Source organism: Hippopotamus amphibius, chromosome 3 (assembly GCF_030028045.1).
Source record: "Hippopotamus amphibius kiboko isolate mHipAmp2 chromosome 3, mHipAmp2.hap2, whole genome shotgun sequence".
In the NCBI taxonomy this organism is placed as follows: Eukaryota; Metazoa; Chordata; class Mammalia; order Artiodactyla; family Hippopotamidae; genus Hippopotamus; species Hippopotamus amphibius.
Genome location: NC_080188.1, coordinates 152,244,567 through 152,259,250, shown reverse-complemented (window position 1 = coordinate 152,259,250; position 14,684 = coordinate 152,244,567). Strand labels below are relative to the sequence as shown.

The 14,684-nt window shown below is 35.0% G+C and overlaps 1 protein-coding gene across 5 annotated transcripts in view; it reads left to right on the top strand.

Moving 5' to 3' along the window:
• Positions 1–14,684, top strand: part of LOC130849753 (alpha-1,3-mannosyl-glycoprotein 4-beta-N-acetylglucosaminyltransferase C-like) — a 59,876-nt gene that overhangs the window by 8,676 nt on the left and 36,516 nt on the right. For all 5 annotated transcript variants that reach the window (XM_057728900.1, XM_057728901.1, XM_057728902.1 and 2 more), the window contains one exon: positions 9,919–9,959. The gene's annotated coding sequence lies outside the window, so the exon portion shown is untranslated. The remainder of the gene's footprint in view (positions 1–9,918; positions 9,960–14,684) is intronic.

Sequence of the window (14,684 nt, the reverse complement as noted above, 5' to 3'; positions counted from 1 at the left end):
GAAAAGTAATAGAGTGTGAATTCTTAAGCCAGACTTACCTGGGTACAAGAAAAGTATCTCTGCCACTTATTATCTGCATGACCATGGAAAAATTATTTAATCTCCTTGGGTTTCAGTCTTCTTTATCTATAAATTAAAGATAATAACACCTGCTTCATTGGGCTACTGAAATAATTTAATTAATCCATTAAAAGTATTTAAAATAATAAATTACTCAATAAATGTCAACTATTATTATTGTGGTGGTGGTGATGGTTAAAACTGTGGTGGTAGTGCTTGTTATTTGCAGATATCTTAGTGAGAGAGTAGTGTTGACATGTATACACTACCAAATGTAAAACAGATAGCTAGTGGGAAGTTGCTACATAACACAGGGAGATCAACTTGATGATGGGTGATGACTTAGAGGGTAGGAAGGAGTCATGGGAGGGAGGGGATATGGGGATATATGTGTAAATACAGCTGATTCACTTTGTTGTACAGCAGAAACTGGCACTACAGTGTAATGCAATTATACTCCAATAAGAGCTTAAAATAAAAAAAAGAAAAGAAAGACAGCTTAGGTAATTAATTTCCTTTTGCTTTTACTTCATAAAGAGAGAAAACAGGGGAACCAGAAGCAAGACATCTCATTTTTGCTGATTAAAATGCTAGAAGAGTAGCTGATATTTATTGAATACGTGCCATGCAAGTGACAGAGCCAGAATTCAAACTGATGATTGCCTGGCTTCAGTGCCCATATATAAAACCACTGTATTATACTGCCTCTAGAATAAAGAAAATCATATTAAAGACTTGCCTTTGAATAATATTAGTAATCTAAACAGATGTGGTGTCGAAACAGTGGCTAAGATGGAGAAAATCTGTAAGATAGAAAATAAACAGAAAGGGTACTTAAACAATGAATTTCTATGATGTGCCAAAGCTGCGGACAAGGTCTGAGAAGAATCTGATTCAAAATAAGATTAAATGGTACTAGAAAAATACATTAATTAAATCTGGAGAAAACTGACTAATTTTTTATATATCCTATTTAAAACATGATAAAATAGTTTTATCTAGTAAGATGGAGGCCAAGTGTTTTTCAGTTAAAAAAAATAGAGTAGCCTAGTAATGTGGAGCTCAGATTCTAGAAGCGTATATCTGGGTTTGAATCTCTGTTCCTCCTCTTAATAGCTACATGACCTTGTAGGTAAGAAAAAAACTTTTCCTCTACCCTCTTAGGTTCTGAATCTTAGAAGCCCTGCAAATTAAACTGACAAAAGACAGATTAAGACAAAACAAACAAACAAACAAAAAGCAACAAAGTTATTTACATGTGTAACATACATATATGTGGGAGAACTCAGTGATGAGTAACTCAAAGAAGTACTTAGGATTTGGGGTTTATAAACCATCTTAATAGGTGAAGGGGAAGAAAAGAAAGGCACTTAGAGGAAAGCAAATTACCTTTTGGAAAGATAAATGGGCTTTCAGGAAAACAAACAGGCTATAAGAAAATTTGTGATAATGTTTTTCTATCTACGTATAAATGGCCTTTCTGTCCCCTTCAGGGCCATACAACTCCCCTAAATAAGGGATTTGGGGGTAGGTTTTATTTGCATTCTCCCTTCTGGGAGTAGATCTGCCCTTAAGAAGAATTTACAGAGGCCTTGTTTTCCAGAAGTTGCTGCTTTTAGTCAGGTAAGGGAAACTCAGAAGGCTTTTTTTTTTTTCCTGTCTCTGTTGAATTTCGAATGTCTTTAGTTTAAAATAATGTTTATACAAAGGTGACATATTTTGGGATGGCATATTCTTATCTCCTCCAACCTTGAGCAAATTACTTTATCTTACCAAAATTCAGTTTCCTTATCTATAAAATGGGCATAATAATGGTACCCAATTCATAGAGTTGTGAGCATTAAATGAAATAATATGTGGAAAGCTCTTAGTTCAGTGCCTGGTACATAATAAGCATTCAATAAACATTAGCTATTCTTATTTGCTACACTTACAACTAGAAACGTATTGGTTTGAATCAGTAATTTTCAACCTTGGCTGCACAATAGACTCTGTGGTGGAATTTTATAAAGTACTAGCCACCTAGCCCCACATCCCAAGTTTCTTACTCAATAGTCTGAAGCAAGGCCTGGTCAACCACATTTTAAAAAAACATTCCCAGGTAAATTTAATGCCCAAATATCGAGCACTACAGGTTTAGGTCAGGGGCCAATAAACTAGGAGTGCAGAACAAATATGACCCCTTGCTTGTTTTTGAAAATAAAATTTTAGTGAAACATAGTCACACCTATTTGTTTATGTATTATCTGTGACTACTTTCACTCTATAAGAGCAACTGAGTAGTTGTCACAAAGACCACATGACTGAAAGTCTAAAATATTTAACTATTTACAGCAGGTTTTCTGACTCCTAGTTTAGGAGTGAAGTTCCTGGGCAGCCTATACCACATGGGGGCAGTATAGCTTCATTACAACACAAGATTTCAGGGATTCATAAAACTTAAAAGTTAACTATGTAAAGCTAAACACATTAGGAATGATAGAAATGATTATATTTTTTCTATCCATAAGATCCTTCCTCTAGTTTCCAATCATACATGTCTGTTCTTTCTTGGAAACATCTATGTCAAACACTGCTTCCTCCTCTATCTACCATTCATGACTAGCCAAGTATGGTTTTTACCCATGGTCTTTGTTTTCTCAGCACCTGTCACCTCTCATGTCTCCAAACTCTAGCTTCAAAACTTACATGTTCAATGAAACGTTACTCTCTGGGGTTGCCAGTGACCTCCTAACTGCATTTTCAGAGTTCTCTTCCTTCTTGTATTTCTATGGAAATCCTCCTTGAAACCAACTTCTCCATGATATTTTACTTCCTTAATTCTCTTGCTATCTCTCTGGCCACTCTCACAGTGAAGAAGCTCTTTGTTCTTCTCCTCTAACCGGTGTTCTCTCTCTCTCTCTCTTTTTTTTTTTAAAGCTCTTTATTGGAATATAATTGCTTTACACTCTTGTACCAGTTTTTCAGGTACACCAAAGTCAATCAGCTGTATTTATACACATAGCCCCATATTCCCTCCCTCCTGTGACTCCCCCCAACCCTCCCTGTCCCGGCCCTCTAAGGCATCACCCATCATCAAGTTGATCTCCCTTTGTTATACAGCAACTTCCCACTAGCTATCTGTTTTACAGTTGGTAGTGTAAATATGTCTATGCTACTCTCTCATTTCATCCTAGCTTCCCCTTCACCCCCCGCCCCCCCAGCCTCGTGTCCTCCAGTCTATTCTCTGCATCTGCATCCTTATTTTTGTCTTGTCACTGGGTTTTTCAGAACGATTTTTTTTTTTCCAGATTCCATATATATGAGTTAGCACACAATATTTATTTTTCTCTTTCTGGCTTACTTCACTCTGTATGACAGTCTCTAGGTCTATCCACCTCATTACATATAGCTCCATTTCATTCCTTTTTATAGCTGAGTAATATTCCATTGTATATATATGCCACATCTTCTTTATCCATTCATCTGTTGATGGGCATTTAGGTTGCTTCCGTGTCCTGGCTATTGTAAATAGTGCTGTAATAAACATTACAGTACATGTTCCTTTTTGGATTATGGTTTTCTCTGGGTATATGCCCAGTAGTGGGATTACTGGATCATATGGTAGTTCTATTTTTAGTTTTTTAAGGAACCTCCAAACTGTTTTCCATAGTGGCTATACCAACTTACATTCCCACCAACAGTGCAGGAGAGTTCCCTTTTCTCCACACCCTCTCCAACACTGTTTCTAGATTTTTTGATGATGGCTATTCTGACCAGTGTGAGGTGATACCTCATTGTGGCTTTGACTTGCATTTCTCTGATGATTGGTGATGTTGAGCATCTTTTCATATGTTTGTTGGCCATCTGTATGTCTTCTTTGGGTAAATGTCTATTTAGGTCTTCCGCCCATTTGTAGATTGGGTTATTTGCTTTTTTGCATGAGCTGCTTGTATATTTTGGAGATTAATCCTTTGTCCGTTGCTTCGTTGGCAAGTATTTTCTCCCATTCTGAGGGTTGCTTTCTTGTCTTTATGGTTTCTTCCGCAGTGTTCTCTTAATATGCTCTATTTAGGATGGGTATAAGTTCAAGTTGGTGTCCTATTTTGCTTTTGTAAATTTCTTATAACGTTTGGGAATCAGATTGCTAATTTACAAGGGGCATAGCCATAGTTTAGTCTGTTAAGAAGGAATTCATGTTAATAAAGAGGTTTGATCAAGTATCATGTCCGAAGGGCAGTCTAGAACAAAGTTGGGAGCAGGTGTGTGTTGGGGGGTGGACACAACTTTCCTCAGCGTCATAAGCTCACACACAACTAATGACCCAGTCAACTATGAGAGCCAGATTCAATTCTAATCTTAGAGACTTTTATACTGTATCCTCTATTAGGGAATTCCTGTTCCATTCCTTTCTTCTGAGTAACATTGGAGACCTGTGGGATGCCAAGAAACAAAACAAACAAACAAAAAAACTGCATTGCTATCTGTAAGCACTCTACTTGCAGTTTTCTATAATTATTAGCTCAGAGCTCTGCAAATTATGCTTAAAAGTTCCTGAAGTCATCTCACCCTATAGCTGCTGCCTCACCACTGCTACCACACCAGAAAATATTTCCACTAGACTCCTACTCGATAATTCTCATTCTTCCCACATATTGCTATGGATGGAACACTGTTCCTGATTTACAAAAGTATCTTAATAGGTTTTTTTTTTTTTTTTGGTATTGTGCTTGGCAGAAGTGGAACCAAATAACCATACTGGTCTATGTATTTGGTGGCCTCACCCATAAAAAATGGCTAACAGCATCATCCATAGATTGTGAACAGTGCAGGGATGGTTGGTTATCTATTAAGCCAACTAATTGTTTCCCTCTTTGGATGATAGAGTAGAATGAACTGTCCTTATGGGCCCGTTTTCAGTTGCACTAGAACCAAGCCAAAGCAATTGAGAACCACAGGTTCAGATCAGGGCTTGGCATAGGAAGATGGGAAGTAGAAATTGTATTGATACAAACCTGCAGAGCTAAGAATGGCAAGCTCTGCCTCTCAGTCAGTGCTAAGATAGACTGAGCCACATGATATGGCTTTGAAGATCAAGTCTTAGCCTGCTTTCCATATGGGAAGAGTAGGCAACTCCAACTGTGTATGTAGGAGCACTCTGAAACACTGGCCACATTTCCCCCTTAACACTCAGACTCTTCTGGCTCAAAACCCACTACTACATTATTACCAAAAGGACCCAAACCTTCTACTTAACCTCACATAGCAACTTAATACTCTCTGTAAGTCAAAAACAACCTCCCTATCCTTCCATGTTACCAGAATCCTAGATAAATAAATCACATACCAGGAGGTATTTTTTAACTTGAAGTAGAAAAAATTGACCTTGACATCTTAAGTATTATCGGGTATACCTGGTTCTAAGGGATTACTCTCATATCAAATGGATAAGGCTTGTATAGTATCAAGAAGGTTTATCTGACAAGAAAGAATGAAGAAAACTCTCCAAGAAACACAATGCATGAGATAAAGGGACAGTATTTCCTAGATTTCTGACTAAGACTAGGTTTTCTATGTCCCTGTTACAATTCCTCTTGAAATCAAGGTGCATTCTTTTCCTTGTTTTCAAGAGACACCCCTGAGGTTTTAAACTACTTTGAGTTGGTTCTTTCTATTTGTAACTAAAGAATCTTAACTAATCTCTTTGCTCTATAAGCCTGAATCCTGCTTGCACTAACTTGCAGTGTGGATTCAGCAAGCCACTGACTCCCCCTGGGGGAGGGAGGGCAGCACACTTTGTGAACAAGAAAAACAGATCCATTTTTAAAAGACTGCTACAACTTCAACAGGATCACTCAGCGGGATAATGGCTAACAAACAGATCACCAACATTGTGGGCCATCTCCATAGACCTGAGATTTTAATGAATTTCCATCTTTTGGCATTAGCCAAAAGAGTCTGGTTGGACTCTTCTGACAGATGCCCTTATATTCTTCCTAGGACTAATGAATGGATTTCTCATGGCTTCCTAGAAAAAGTAGTTATCTGTTTAGATGACATTTTGATATATATGCCCATTTGACCTCTCATGATTCCCTGCTCTGAGCCACAGCACCTCTGAGATAACCTTGAGAAATTTACATTTGAGAGGCCAAAGGTAGAGTTCCTGAGCAACATCATATCCTTCCAAGATGTCTATATGAAGCTGAACAAATTGTCAGTGGTCCTGGAGTAGCAAGTCTCTGGATAATCAAGGCTGTCCAATAATTTCCAGAGAATGCTGGATAAAAACAGCAGTTTAGCACTGATTCTTTACCTAATGAACCCAAAGACCAATGGGCAAGAAAGTGAAAGGATTTATTTGGTATTTGGCTATGGCAGGGACTTTCCCACTCCTTTGCTCTAATCTTGACCTAACTTGACCTAGCTCAGCCTGACAAAACACTTATAAAACAACATAGGGCCGTAAAATGATCTCTGAGCCTGCTTCTCCAGTATCTTTGTGCCCAAGGGCAGAACTACAGGCCGTGTCTCAGGAGCTGGAACATTGGAGGTCATCAGAGGTAACCCCACCAAGAAAGAATTCTGTCTTTTGCTTCTTATTTTTGTGTATTTCAGTGAATGTATTTTTTAGTTTTAGTTTTATAATTAGTTCTTTTTCTTAGCTACTTGATCATAGCCTCTTTTGTTTTATAACCTTTTATTCTAGCTTTAGAATAGCTTTATTTACCTCTTTAAGGATCTTAAATATACTTATTTAAAGCCTTTAAGAAAATTGTTCAATTGTTTACCTTTTCTCAGGAGTGAATTCTTCTATTTGTTGAGTTTGATATATTCTTTGCATTTTGAGTTTGCAAGCTCATCTGAGGTAGTTTCCCTTTTCTTTCAAACATTAGTTTTTTATTAAATAACTGGAGACTACAGCCTAGCCAAATTGATAATTAAATTAACCTTTACCCGAATGATAAGACTTACTATAGAGTTATAGTAATCAAAATAGTGTGGAATTGGTAAAGGTATAGACACATAGATCAATGAAAAGAGAATGTCCAGAAATAGTCTCACACAAGTGTAGGCAATTGACTTTTGACAAAGGTACAAAAGCAATTTCAGTGGGGAAAAGATAGTTCTGTTAACAAAGATGTTAGAACAATTGAACATCAAGTATGCAAAAAAAACGAGCCTCCATCAGAACTTCACACCTTATATAAAAATTAATTCAAAAAGTATCATATGTAAATATCAAATGTGAAACTATAAAATATTTAGAAGAAAACATGGGAGAAAACCTTTGAGACCTGGAGTTTAGGCAAGGCATTCTTAAACATGACACCAGAATCAAAATCCATAAAACAAAAAATTGCTAAACTGGATTGGTCTTCATTAAGATGAAAAATTTTGTTCTGCAAAAGACTGTTAAAAGAATGAAAAGACAAGCTATAGACTTGGGGGAAATACTTGCAAATCACATATCTGACAAAGGACTTGAAAAAAGTCCTTTAAAGAACTCTCAAGACAATCCAATTTCTAAAATGGGCAAAAGAGCTACACACTTATACACACACACACACACACACACACGTAAAATATATGGATAGCAGATAAGCACCGGAAAAGATGTTCAAAAAGTGCTGTTGAAGAAAAGTAATTTAAAATGATGAGATATGATTATATAACTATTAGAGTGGCTAAAATTTAAAATACTGATAATACCAAATGTTGACAAGGATGCAGAGCAATTGGAACTCTCATACATTGCTAGAAATGGTACAGTTTAGCATCAATTTAGTTTCTTATAAACTTAAACATACACTTACCATATTATCCAGAAGTCATACTCCTGGGTATTTACACGGGAGAAGTTAAAACCCATGTTCACACAAAAGGCTGTACATGCATGTTTCTAGCAGACCTATTCATAATTGCCAAAAGTTGGAAACAATCCAAATGACCTTTAATAGGTGAGTAGATAAATAAATGTGATAATCTATAAAATAGAATATTATTTAGTGGTAAAGAGGAATAAACTTGGTTTACATGCAGAAACTTGGATGAATCTCAAAGGCATTATGCTGAATGAAAGAAGTAAGTCTCAAAAGGTTAGATATTGAAACTATATGATTCCATTTCTATGGAATACTCAAAAAACAAAAACCATCTTGAGGGAGAACGGTTAGGATGTTGTCAGGGGTTAGGAGTGGGGAGGGTGTGATAATAAAGGGATAGAACAAAGAAGTTTTAGAAGGGTGAGGAGGCTGTTCTGTATGCTGATTGAGTGACTACATGAGTCTATGCATGTATTTACAGCTGTGCACCCAAAAAATCCATTTAAACTCTTTACCCCCCAAAAAAAAAAACTCCATTCTCTTCTCCCCATAAATTCCTGGAAACCATCATTCTACTTTCTACCTCTAAATTTGACTATGCATACCTTATATAAGTGGAAAAATGCAATATTTGTCTTTGTGACTGGCTTATTTCACTTAGCATAATGTCCTCAAGGTTCATCCATGTTATAGCATGTGTCAGAATTTACTTCCTTTTTAAGGCTGAATAATATTCCATTGCATGTATATACTACATTTTGTTTAGTCATTCATCTATCAATGTACACTTGGGTTGCTTTCACCTTTTAGCTGTTGTAAGTAATCTTGCTATGAACATGGAGGTACAAATGTCTCCTTGAGAATCTGCTTTCAGTTCTTTTGGGTATTTACCCAGAAGTAGAAGTGCTGGATCATATGGTAATTCTATGTTTAACTTTTTGAGGAACCACCATACTTTTTCCACAGTGGCTGTACAAGGTGCACAATAGTCCCAGTTTCTCTGTATCTTTACCAACACCTGTTATATTTTCTGTTTTTTTGAAATAGTATTCAAATAATGGGTATGAGATGGAATCTCATTGGATTTTGATTTGCATCCCCCTAATGATCAGTGATGTTAAACATCTTTTCATGTGCTTGTTGGTCACATGTATCTTCTTGGGAGAAATCTCTGTTGAAGTTCTTTGCCCATTTTTAAAATCAGGTGGGTTTTTTTTTGTTGTTATTGTTAAGTTTTAGGAGTTCTTTATATATTCTGTATATTAATGCTTTATCAGATATGTGATTTGCAATTATTTTCTCCCATTCTCTGGGTTGCCTTTTTAGTCTGTTGATAGTGTATTTTGATGTACATAAGTTTTGAATTTTTATGAAATCCAATTTGCCTATTATCTCACTTATTGCCTGTGCCTTTCGTGTCATTTCCAAGAAATTGTTGCCAAATCCAAAGTTGTGAAGCTTTTGCCTATGTTTTCTCCTAAGAGTTTTATAGTTTTAGCTCTCACATTTAGATCCTTGATCCATTTTGAGTAAATTAAGCATAAAGTACAGGATTCAACTTCATTCTTTTGCATATGGATTTCCAGCTTTCCCAGCATCATTTGTTGAAAAGACTGACCTTCCTCCATTGAATGGTCTGTCAAAAATTATTTGACTATGTTTCTGGGCTCTCCCTTCTATCTCATTGGCCTCTGTGTTTGTATTTATGCCAAAACCACACTGTTTTGATTACTGTAGCTTGTGGTAAGTTTAAAAATCAGTGTATTAGTCAGGATTCTCCAGACAAATAGAACCAATGAAGATAGGCGAGGGAGGGGGGTAAGAGACTTAAGAGATTTATGTTAGGAATTGGGTTGTGACATTACAGAAACAGAAGAATCCCACAATTTTCTGTCTGTAAGCTGGAAAACTAGGAAAGTCAGTGGTTTAATTCAGTCTGAGTCCTAAGTCCTGAGAACCAGGAACTCCAGTGTTAAAGGTGAGGAAAAGATGGACATGCCAGCTCAAGAAGAGAGAGAGAATTTACCCTTCCTTTTCCTTTTATTCTATTCAGGATCTCAGTGAATTGGATGATGCACACCCACATTGATGAAGGTGGGTATCTTCACTCAGTATACTGAATCAAATGCTAATCTCTTCCAGAAATAACCTCACATACATACCATATAGAATGTTTTACCAACAATCTGGGCATCTCTGAAGCTTAGACAAATTGACACATAAAATTAACCATCAAAATCAGGAAGTGTTGAGTCCTCCCACTTTTTTCTTTTGTTTCAAGATTATTTTGGCTATTTGGAGTCCCTACAGATTCCATAAAAATTTTAGGATTGGTTCTTTTCTATTTCTGAAAAAAATCATTGGAATTTTGATAGGAATTGCATTAAATCTGTACTTTGAGTGGTATTGACATCATAATAATATTAAATCTTCAAATCCATGAACATTGGATGTTTTTCCATTTATTATGTCTTTAATTTCTTTCAACAATGTTTTGTAGTTTTCATTGTACAAGTTTTTCATCTCTTTGTTTAATTCCTAAGTACTTTGTTCTTTTTGATGCTATTATAAATGGAATTGTTTTCTTTTTTATTTACTTACTTTTGACATATCAAATTATATGAATTGAATGAAATTGTACTAATTGTATGAAAAATGAGTGAAGGAAAGGTGGTCAAAAGGCCATATATATACATACACATGTATTATACAATGCTTACCTCATGTATACATTGTGAAATGGTTACCACATTCAAACTTATTTATATATCCACCACCTCCCATTGTTACTCTGTGTGTGTGTGTGTGTGTGTGTGTGTGTGTATGTATGTATGTGTGTGGTGAAAACACTTGAGATCTATTCTCTTATCAAATTTCAAGTATACATTATTATTAACTATGGACACCATATTGTATGTTGGTTTCTAGAACTTATTCATCTTATAACTGAAAGTTTGTAGCCACTGATCAATATATCCCTATTTCCCTCACTCCCCAGCTTTTGGTAACCCTCATTCTCCTCTCTGTTACTGTAAGTTCCATCTTTTTTTTTGTTTTTAAAGACTATATACAAATGAGATCATGTAGTGTTTGTCTTTCTGTGTCTGGCTTATTTCACTTAGCTCAGTGTCCTCCAGGTTCATCCATGTTGTAGAAAATGGCGATTTCCATCTTTTTAAAGCATGAAAAATAGTCCATTATATGTTGTATGTATGCACACACACATGTGTGTGTATATATATATTTTTTCTTTATCCATTCATCTGTCAACAAATACTTAGGTAGTTTCCATATCTTTGCTACTGTGAATAATGCTGTATTAACAAAGGAGTGCAACTATCTCTTTGAGATAGTGATTTTATTTCCTTTGGATATATACCCAGAAGTGGAATTGCTACATCATAGGATAGTTCTATTTTTAATTTTGGGGGGAACCTCCATATTATTTTGTATAATCTCTGTACCAATTTACAGGCCGAACAGAAGTGTACCAGGTTTCCCTGTTCTCTGCATCCTTACAACACTTGTTATCTTTTGACTTCTTGATAATAGGCACTATAACAGGTGTGAAGTGCTAATCTCATTGTGATTTTGATTTGCATTTCCCTGATGACTAGTGATGTTGAGTATCTTTTCATATTCCTGTTGACCATTTGTATGTCTTTTTTGGGAAAATTCAGGTCCTTTGCCCATTTTCAAGTAGAATTATTTGTGTTTGTGGGTTTTTTGGTTTGTTTTTCATTTTTGCTATTAAATTGTATGAGTTCCTCATATATTTTGAATATTAACCCCTTCTCAGATATATAGTTTGCAAATATTTTCTCCTATTCTATAGGTTGACTTTTCATTTTGTTGAGTGTTGCCTTTGTTGTTGCAGAAACTTTTGTTGCCTGTGTTTTTGGTGTCAATTCCAAAAAATCATTGCCTAGACCAAAGTAAAGGAGGTTTCCCCCTGTTTTCTTCTAGGAGTTTTATGGTTTCAGGTCTTACATTTAAGTCTTTAATGTTGGAATTATTTTCTTAATTCCTCTTTTAGATTGTTTGTTGCTAGTGTATAGGAATGCAACTAAGTTTTGCACGTTGCTTCTGTATCCTGCTAATTTGCTGAATTTGTTTATTAGTTCAAACTTTTTTGAGGGTAGAATGTTTAGGGTTTTCTGCAAACAGATAATCTTACTTCTTCCTTTCCAATTTGGATGCCTTTTTAATTTTTTTCTTCCTAAATGCTGTGCTAGAACACCCAGTACTACATTAAATAGAAATGTGTACATTCTTGCCTTGTTCCTGATCTTAGAGAAAAACCTTTTAGTCTTTCACCATTGAGTATGATGTTTGCTGTGTGTTTTTCATGTATGGCTTTTATTATGTTGAGGTAGTTTTCTTCTATTCATAGCTTATTGTGTGTGTTTTTATCATGAAAGGGTATTTAATTTTGTCAAACACTTTTTCTGCATCAATTGAGGTGATCTTGTGGCGTTTTTTCCTTCATTCTATTAACGTTGAGTGCTACACTGATCAATTTTCATATGTTGAATCATCTTTGCATTCCAGGAATAAATCCTACTTGGTCATAGTATATAATCCTTTTGATGTATTGCTAAATTCAGTTTGCTAATATTTTGTTGATGATTTTTATATCAATGTTCATAAGGAATATTGGGCTTTAGTTTTCTTGTAGTGTCTTTATCTGAGTTTGGTTTCATGGCAATGCTGGCTTCATAGAATATATCAGGAAGTGTTACTTTCTCTTCAGTCTTTTGAAAGAACTTGAGAAGAATTAGTCTTTCTTTAAATATTTGTTAGAGTTTGCCAGTGAAGTCAACAGATCCAGCACTTTTGTTTGTCAGGAGGTTTTTGATTAATTATTCAATTTCTTTACTATTTATAAGTCTATTCAGATTTTCTATTTCTTCATGATTCAGTCTGGGTAGGTTTTTTGTTTCTAGGAATGTGCCCATTTCATTTAAGTTATTCAGTGTACAATTGTTCATAGTACTCCCATAATCCTTTTCATTTCCATAGAATCAGTAGTAGTGTCCCACTTTTATTTCTGATTTTAGTAATTTGAGTCTTATCTCCTTTTTTCTTAGTCCATCTAGCTAAAGGTTTGTTGATTTTATTGATCTTTTTGAAGAACAGACTTTTGGTATCACTGATTTTCACTGTTGTTTTTCTATTCTCTATTTCATTTATCTCTGCCCTAATATTATTTCATCCCTTCTCCTAGCTTTGGGTTTAGTTTGTTCTTTTTCTAGTTTCTTAAGTTGTGAAGTTAAGTTGTTGTTTTGAGATCTTTTTTCCTTGTTAGTGTAAGCATTTATAGCTATGAACTTCCCACTCAGCAGTGCTTTTGCTGTATCCCTATGTCTTGGTATATTTTGTTTTCATTTTCATTCATCTCTAAGTTTTTCTGATCTCCCTTGTGATTTATTCTTTGATCCTTTGGTTGTTTAAAAGTTTGTTAATTCCACAATTTTGCAGATTTTCCAATTTTCCTTCTATTATTGATTTCTAACTTCATCCTGTTGTGGTCAGAGAAGATATTTTGTATAATATCTTTTTTTTAAATTTTCATTTGTTAAACTTTTTATTTTATATCGGAGTATAATTGATTAGCAATGTTGTGTTAGTTTCAGGTGTACAGCAAAGTATTCAGTTACATATATACACGTATCTATTCTTTTTCAAATTCTTTTCTCATTTAGGTTGTTAGATAATATTGAGCAGCGTTCCCTGTGCTATATAGTAGGTCTTTGTTGGCTATCCATTTTAAATACAGCAGTGTGTACATGTCAATGTACATCCCCCTAACTATCCCTCTTCCTCCCCATCCCCCATAATCATGTTTGTTCTCTTAAGTCTGTGAGTCTGTTTCTGTTTTGTAAATAAGTTCATTTGTAATATATGATATATATCTTTTAAAATTTATTGAGACAATTTGTGTCTTAATATATGATCTATCCTGGATAATGTCCCATATGCACTTGAGAAGAATGCATATTCTCTTGTTGAGTAGATTGTTCTATATGTGTCTGTTAGATCTAGTTGGCTTATCATGTTGTTTAAGCTATCCATTTCTCTTATCTTCTGTCTGGTTGTTTTACTCATTGTTGAGAGTAGGGTTTTGAAGTCTCCAATTATTATTATAGAACTATTTCTTCCTTCAGTTTTGTCCATTTTTACTTCATATATTTGAAAGTCTGTTATTTGTTATGTAAATGTTTATAACTTGTTAAATCTTCTTGCTGTATTGAAACTTTTATTGACATAAAATGTCCTTTGTCTTTTGTAAATATTTTTTATTTAAAGTCTATTTGTCTGATATTAAAACCATCCCTACTCTGTTTTGGTTCTATTTGCATGGAATATGTCTTTTCTGTTCTTTCACTTTCAACCAATTTGGGTATCTGGGTAAAGTGAGTCTCTTGTGAACAGTGTATAGTTAGGTTAAATCCATTCTGCCAATCTCTGTCTTTTGATTGGAGAGTTTAATCCATTTACATTTAATTTCTGGCAAGGAGGGCCTTATCTCTGTCTTTTTGCTATTTGTTTTCTAAATGCCGTAATAGCTTTTTCCCTCTCATTTCCTTTAGTACTAATTTTGTCTTTAATTGATTTTTCATAGTGAAACATTTAAATTATCTTCTCACTTCCTTTTGTGTATATTCAATAGCTATATTCTTTGTGTTTACCATGTGTAATAGGGAAGAACAAATCTGACACCATGTTAGATCTATTCCTTTTTACTTTAACCTTTGTGCTTTGTTGCCTGTGCTTAGTCTTGCTGACTGTGCCCATCTCTGTGATCCCAGGCTGGCT